The following is an 8,263-nucleotide window of genomic DNA, read 5'->3' on the forward strand; positions in this document are numbered from 1 at the left end:
AAGTGTGGTTGGCACAAAGGGTGGGGCTATGGGCCCTCATCCAAGCCCTCAGGTGTGCCTGGGGTACGAAGGCAAAAGTATACACAGGCTCTCAGTATGCCTTTGCCACAGTACATATCCAAGGGGCAATATACAGAGAGAGGGGACTGTGGACTGCAGGTGGAAAGGAGATCAAAAATAGGGACGAAATCCTCCCACAGTTCCTCTTAGGCAGATCCCCCTGCGGCTGTGCCTGGCTTAGGTTGCCCCTCACTTGAGGGGTCTTACCCGTCATTGACTAACCAGCCATCTTATGGGGCTAAGCAGCAAATCACAGGAACAACATGTTTGTCGTGTGGCCTCCGGGCCTCCACTTACTGTGGGGCTGGGCAGCTCTTGCCTCAGTGCAGAAACTCAGGCCTATTGTTATGCCTCTAGGCAGCAACCATGTTTGTCACAGGGGCCCTGTCCAGAACACATTACTTTCAAACGCTCTGGGCAGGACACGTACCTTACTCACTAAATTTAATTCTTAAACAAGGAAAATATATGTCCGTCCCCTACATGGATGGGAGCCTGACCCTGCCTCCTTGGGAAGTAATGAACCTTGAGCAAGTGTCACTGTCACGAAACGGGATTCACAATGCCGGGAGAATGAAAATGAGGTCGTTTATGCCAACCGTCTAGAACGGTGGCTGGAACACAGGCTCGGAGCACATTTGCTCCTCTTCCCCACTCTGAGCGCGAGGACCAGAGTCCCTAGCAAGGCCAACGCGCCTCTCCGAGCGGGCCCTGCCTCCGTGTCTAGCCTCCTCCGTGTCTCCCAGGTCCCCTGCCCTGGTCACGCTGGTGGGCAGTGGCTGTCCAGCGGTGCCATCGGCAAGGCCCCCTCGCCCAGCTGGCTTGGCAGATTCGTGCTTCCCTCGTTCAGCTCAGCACAGAGACGCCCCTTCCATCCTAACCCCATCCGCAGCTGAAGTGCCCAGTCCCCCGTGTGCTGCCCCAGGTGCCAGCCCCTGTATGGGGGCCGGCAAAGTGTGGCCCGGTGCTGAATCCGCCCCCACCTGACTTGGTAGATACAGCTCCATCAGAACGCTCCGGGGGTGGGCATGCGGCTTAAAAAGCCTACAGTTCTAATCATTCGCCTCCTGGCCCTTTGCGGAAAACCCTGCTGACCACGCGCCCTGGAAACACGCCGGCTGCCCTCGCTGGACTGGGGGCTGCTTGAGAGCAGAGCGCAGGCCTTGCCCACGGCACTCTGCAGGCAGAGCCCAGCGCCCCAGGCATGACGGGTGACTGGTAAGTAATGGCGTGTGCGTTCTCTTCCCTGCCCCCTGTTCCTGGGGGTGAGGGGCCATGCTGTCACCTGAATTGGAGGCACAGGATCTGTTCAACTGAGACGGGTTTCCTGGACTCAGACAGCAGGGCAGAGTGAGGCAGTGGAATGAAGCAGGTTGGCTGGGTCATGAGAATCTCCATCGCAGGCCGGGCGCGGTGGCTCATGCCTGGAATCCCAGCACCCTAGGAGGCCGAGGCAGATGGATTGCTTGAGGTCAGGAGTTCCAGACCAGCCTGAGCAAGAGCGAGACCCCGTCTCTACTATAAATAGAGAGAAATTAATTGGCCGACTAATATATATAGAAAAAAAATTATCTGGGCGTGGTGGCGCATGCCTGTAGTCCCAGCTACTCGGGAGGCTGAGGCAGGACGATCGCTTGAGACCAGGAGTTTGAGGTTGCTGTGAGCGAGGCTGACGCCATGGCACTCACCCTAGCCTGGGCAACAGAGCGAGACTCTGTCTCAAAAAAAAAAAAAAAAAAAGAATCTCCATCACAGTCAGAGAGGGGCTGCCATGCAGAGAGGGGGGACAGGTGCAGGGCGAAGACCCAGATCTGCCGCCCGTCAGAGCAGCCCCCTGTCACCCAGCCCAGCAGGACCCTTCTCTGCTGCAGGCAGCCCGAGTGGCACCTGCCGCCAGCACACACCAGAGTCCCAGCCTTGGCGCGGCCGCTGCCCACTCGGGCCCAAAGTGCCTCCCTTTCAACGCCCTCTCGGTCCTCTCCGGACAGCCTGTCTGGGAGCCCATCCGTCTTTACGAGGTGTGAACTACAATAACATCCGGAGGTCCCCCCACCGGCTGGCTGAGTGGGCACCCTCTTGGCCAAGGGGATGCCCGAAATCTGATTTTCCCCTCATGGGAAGGGAAGTCGGACAACTCATCACGCCCCTCCCTTCTCGGGGACTTCCTTTGTAACTCCCTAACAGGCCTGAGGCTGTGCAGACAAGCCTGAAGGTCCTCAGTCTACACAACAAATCACTGAGTCTGGGCATAAGTCTCCCAATCGTCTCCAATAAACAGCTCCTCAATCTTAAATTAAAACGTTCCCAGCTTTTAGCCAAAGCTTCACTAGTTCCTTTAACCAATTACAAACCAAGGAGTCCATAGACCCACCTGTAACCTGTAAGCCCCCTGCTTCGAGATGGCCTGGCCCGCCTGGCCCGCCTTTTCAGGCCAAACCAATGTATGCCTCCCACGTATTTTTTCTTTTCTTTTTTTTTGAGACAGAGTCTCGCTTTGTTGCCCAGGCTAGAGTGAGTGCCATGGCGTCAGCCTAGCTCACAGCACCTCAGACTCCTGGGCTCAAGCGATCCTGCTGCCTCAGCCTCCCGAGTAGCTGGGACTACAGGCGTGCGCCACCATGCCTGGCTAATTTGTTTTCTATATATATTAGTTGGCCAGTTAATTTCTTTCTATTTATAGTAGAGACAGGGTCTCGCTCTTGCTCAGGCTGGTTTCGAACTCCTCACCTTGAGTGACCCGCCTGCCGCGGCCTCCCAGAGTAGCTGGGACTACAGGCGTGAGCCACCGCGCCCGGCCTGCCTGCCACGTACTGATTGATGACTGTACCTGTAACCTCTGTCTCCCTGAGATGTATGAAACCAAACTGCAACCCAGCCACGGCGAGTCTGCGTGCCCGAGGCTTCTCGGACGTGGCTCCTGGGGTCATGGTCCTCAGATTTGGCTCAGAGTAAATCTCTTTAAATTATTTCACAGAGTTTGGCTTCTCTTCTGTGGACACAGGTGGTGGTGCGTTGAGCTCACGCAGGACTCAGGCTGGACTGAATCCTGGCTCTGCTGTCCGGCAGCCGTGTGACGCTGGGCAGATGACCCCACCCCTCAGTGCCTCTGTTTCCCCCTCTGCAAAACCAGGACAATGGCAGCACCCACCTCCAAGAACTGAACACGTGTGAAGTAGCCACATGGGAAGAGCGGTAACAGGCGGTGGCGATTAACGTTCTCCAGGGTCACGGGAATCGCCTTTTGATAAAACTATGAAAATTGTTTTTGCGTTGTGTCCGGGGAGCCGGCGATGGTGGGATGTTTGAAACCTGGAGACGTGAGTGGCTGGGGTCCCTCTGCTGGTCCCAGCGGGAGGCAGGTCCCCAGCGGCAGCCCCTGCTTGCCGTGCCTCCTTGTGGGGGCACAAGGCAGCCCCAGAGCATCACAGAGCCGTGCGTGGGCGAATGGCAGTCCCTCCCTGGGGCACGGCCTCCGGTTCCCACGGTGGCCTCCCCGGTGGGGTGGGCACACGCATGCCCACGGGTGTCAGGCTCTCTCCAGGTCGCCTGGAGCAGCTGGGGGAGTTCGGACCATCCAACGAAAACACGTTCTGTTTGCAGCGTGGGAGGGCGGTGACTTACGCACGGGAACAAACAATTGAGTTTGACTTTTTGCCTGACTCCCCGCTGGCTAGGGCCGCTTCCGCTGTGCTGTTTACTGCTTTTCCGTGAATCATGGGAGGAATTCAGCACTCAGGCACCGCGTCCTGTTTAGCGGCCAGAGGGTTTGGGGGCATGGCGCAGTTCAGCCCTTTTGCCCCCCTCCCACTGTGTGTGTGGACCCCCCACGCTGCGGCCTCACTGTCAACCCACTAGCACAGCCCATGGCTCGGGGGTGCCTGAACCCTGTCCCATGAAGCTGGAGGTGCAGAGGCCACTGTATTCCCTTTCTGCCTCCTCTGCTCCCTACTCTCGGTGAACTAAAATTAAATCTTTTTTTTTTTTTTTGAGACAGAGTCTTGCTTTGTTGCCCAGGCTAGAGTGAGTGCCGTTGCGTCAGCCTCGCTCACAGCAACCTCAAACTCCTGGGCTCAAGCAATCCTCCTGCCTCAGCCTCCCAAGTAGCTGGGACTACAGGCATGCACCACCATGCCCGGCTAATTTTTTTCTATATATATTAGTTGGCCAATTAATTTCTTTCTATTTATAGTAGAGACGGGGTCTCGCTCTTGTTCAGGCTGGTTTCCAACTCCTTACCTTGAGCAATCCGCTCGCCTCGGCCTCCCAGAGAGCCAGGGTTACAGGCGTGAGCCACTGAGCCCGGCCTAAAATTAAATCTTAAGGCCCCCAAGCTGACTGAATGGACCACCCCCCCACCTTGGCCAAGGGGACCCTAGAAATACCCTAAAGCTGACGTGACACCATGAGGAGGGAGGTCAGACAGGCCTCATCATGCCCCCTCCCTCCTTGGGGACTGCCTTTGTAACCCCACAACAGGCCTAAGGCTGTGCAGGACAAACCTGCAGGTCCTCAATCTACACAACAAACATATGGCCTGTGGCTTGTCTCTGATTAGCAGACCTCCTTATCTCAAAACATTCCAAGCCTTTAGACAAAGCTTCATGTCTTTAACCAATTACAAGTCAAAGAGTCTTGAAACCCACCTATCACCTCTAAGCCCCCACGCCCTCCACTTTGAGATGTCCCACCTTTTTGAGCAAAACCAATGTAGCCTTCCATGTATTGATTTACGATGTTACGTGTGCAGTTCCTGTCTCCCTGAAATGTGTAAAACCGACTGTTACCCAGCCACAGCGAGTCCACTTGCTCAAGGCTTCTCGAGCATGACTCCGGGTCGTGGTCCTCAAATTTGCCTTGGAGTAAATCTCTTTGAATTTTTCTATAGATGCCAGGAGCGGTGGCTCACGACTGTAATCCTTGCACTCTGGGAGGCTGAGGCGAGAGGATTGCTCGAGGTCAGGAGTTCAAGACCAGCCTGAGTAAGAGCAGGATCCTGTCTCTACTAACAATAGAAAGAAATTAGCCGCACAACTAAAAATATATAGAAAAAATTAGCCGGGCTTGGTGGTGCATGCCTGTGGTCCCAGCTACTCGGGAGGCTGAAGCAGACGGATCGCCTGAGACCAGGAGTTTGAGGTTGCTGTGAGCTAAGCTGATGCCACGGCACTCACTCTAGACCGGGGAAGAGTGAGATTCTGTCTCAAAAAAAAAATTAAATAAATAAATTATTCTACAGAGTTTGGCTTCTTGTCCGTTGACACCTCCTTTCTGGTCTGTACACTTTATGAAGTTACTTCATAGGGAATAAAATGTAGGCCGGGCAAGGTGGCTTCACGCCTGTACTCCTAGCACTCTGGGAGGCCGAGGTGGGGGGATTGCTCGAGGTCAAGGAGTTCAAAACCAGCCTGAGCAAGAGCGAGACCCCTGTCTCTACTAAAAATAGAAAGAAATTAATTGGCCAACTAATATATATATAGAAAAAAAATCAGCCGGGCATGGTGGTGCATGCCTGTAGTCCCAGCTATTCGGGAGGCTGAGGCAGGAGAATCGCTTGAGCCCAGGAGTCTGAGGTTGCTATGAGCGAGGCTGACGCCACGGCACTCACTCTAGCCTGGGCGACAGAGTGAGACAGTCCCGTTGGTGACTGGAATTTGAGACAGGAAGCCCCGAGCCCTTAGATAAGGGAAGGCTGGGGACAGTGAGCTCAGGCTGTTTGGATTGGCGCAGACACCCCACCGGGAAGAGCCCGCAGTCTGGCTGGAGCAGGGGACGCACCTCTTCCCGGGGTGGGGGCGGGCGCGGGGAGAGCTGCGCCAGTGCTGAGCTCACGCGGCAGCAGTGCCTGGCTCCGGAAGGACGAGGCCGGAGGGGGCCCTGCGGGGCTGTGGGGGACGCAGGCCCGGGGGGACACCCAGGGGGACACCACGTCACCTGGAGAACCGATAGCAGAGGCTGCGTAAGCCAGAGCGCTTGCGGGGTACACCCCTCCCTGGATGCCCTCACTGCAGAGACGAGGTCTCTCCGCAGAGCCCATCGCAGACGGGCCACGGCCTGGCACTCCGGGGTCACCCTGGAGTCAGAAGGGCTGGGTCATCCGCGCCCACCCCGCTGGCTTTGCTTCTGTTTCTTTTTTTTTCCTTTCCTTTTTTTTTTTTTTTTTTTGAGACAGAGTCTCCCTCTGTTGCCCAGGCTAGAGTGAGTGCCGTGGCGTCAGCCTCGCTCACAGCAACCTCAAACTCCTGGGCTTAAGTGATCCTCTTGCCTCAGCCTCCCGAGTAGCTGGGACTACAGGCATGCGCCACCACGCCCGGCTAATTTTTTCTATACATATTAGTTGGCCAATTAATTTCTTTCTATTTATAGTAGAGACGAGGTCTCGCTCTTGCTCAGGCTGGTTTCGAACTCCTGACCTGGAGCAATCCGCCCGCCTCGGCCTCCCAGAGTGCCAGGATTACATGCGTGAGCCACCGGGCCCAGCCTGGCTTTGCTTCTTATTGGCATGGTTTTAACAGAGCAGCAAAAAAGAAATGACCAGAAAGGCTGAAAGGAAACAAGCAAAGTCCCCCATATGAAGCTGCGAGGTTTGGTGGCCGGGTAGAACATATGGTGGCCCACATAAGCAGAGGGGACCAGCACTCTGCACCAGACCCGGGGCCCCTGCCTGCGACTCAGGGCAGCCGCTTCTCAGTGTCCTCAAATTTAAAGTAAAGGAACTAGCCGGGCACGGTGGCTCACGCCTGTAGTCCTGGCACTCTGGGAGGACCAGGCGGGCGAATCGCTCGAGGTCAGGAGTTTGAAACCAGCCTGAGCAAGAGCGAGACCCTGTCTCTACTATAAATAGAAAGAAATTAATTGGCCAACTAATATATATAGAAAAAATTAGCCGGGCATGGTGGCGCATGCCTGTAGTCCCAGCTACTCGGGAGGCTGAGGCAGGAGGATCGCTTGAGCCCAGGAGTTTGAGGTTGCTGTGAGCGAGGCTGACGCCAAGGCACTCACTCTAGCCTGGGCAGCAAAGCGAGACTCTGTCTTAAAAAAATAAATAAATAAAAATAAAATAAAATAAAATAAAGGGCTCTGATGAAAAGTTCCCAAGATATGATGTCACCAAGATTTATTTTCCTTTCTTTTTTTCTCCTTGACTAAACTTAAGGCCCCCATTGTCAGCGTATCGGCCCCCGCGGAGCTTTTGAGATGAAGCCAGGGTCACATTCAGCAGGGACACAAAGGCCCTGGCTTCTGGAGTATTTCCGCAAAGCTCAGGACACTGGGCAGCGACCTGCAACCTGCCCTGGGTCCGCCCTCCCTCGCTCCAAACCAGCGGGTGCCCAGCCTGCCGGAGATTCTGTCTGGGAGGTCGCACGGGCACGTTCACATTCCCATCGCTAAAAACCCAAAGGGGGCATCTCGAGGCATCTGGCGGGCTGTGGGGACGGCCTGTTTCTCCCCTCCCAGTCGCCGCTCGGCTCGGCGTCCTGCCCTGGGCGTCCCCTGCCAGCTGCAGGGGCCCACGTCCAACCTTCATTCCCTGTGGGCTCGGGTCGGATGTGGCCGCTCGGCGAAACCCGTCCTTCCCAGTAGCTGGAAGTTTCCTCACTACCACTCCTCCACCTTTGCTGCCCACAGCGCCCCGGCCCCTCGCCGTGGCCGACCACCTTGCAGGAGAGCAGCTGCACCTGCCCCAGGCAGGGCCACCACGCTGGCGGCTGGGCCGAGTCCCGCCTGCCGGCCCTGCGCTGGCTCATCCCATCACCCTGCTCCGTGGCCACCATCCGTGGGGCCGCACGCAGCTGGACAAAACTGCGGAAAAGCAGCTGGGCCAGGCGGCATCACCTTCAAACCAGCTCTCATGGCCTGACAAGTACGGCTCTGTGTGGGGTCATAATACATGAGATGCGGCCTCTCCCGCCACAGCCGGCCGTCCTCTGTCTCCTGCACCAACCTCCTCTTCCCTCCCGCGCCTTTCTCTCAGCCCTCCCTCTCCTTTCCCACCGCCCCTGAGCCCGGCTGCACGCCGGGGACGCTGTGCTCCTCTCTGGCCCCACGGCCTGCAGATGAGAGCACAGGGCCCCGCACGGGCTGAGCCTGCCACACGGCACTGGCAGAGCGGGTTCACACCCGAGACTTTCCCCGCCCCGCGGTCCCACCTGCCTCCTCAGCACCTGGAAAGGTGTCAGCAAGGTGGACAGTCTGTCCGTTTCCA

The sequence above is a fragment of the Microcebus murinus genome, chromosome 24, assembly GCF_040939455.1.
Source record: "Microcebus murinus isolate Inina chromosome 24, M.murinus_Inina_mat1.0, whole genome shotgun sequence".
In the NCBI taxonomy this organism is placed as follows: domain Eukaryota; kingdom Metazoa; phylum Chordata; class Mammalia; order Primates; family Cheirogaleidae; genus Microcebus; species Microcebus murinus.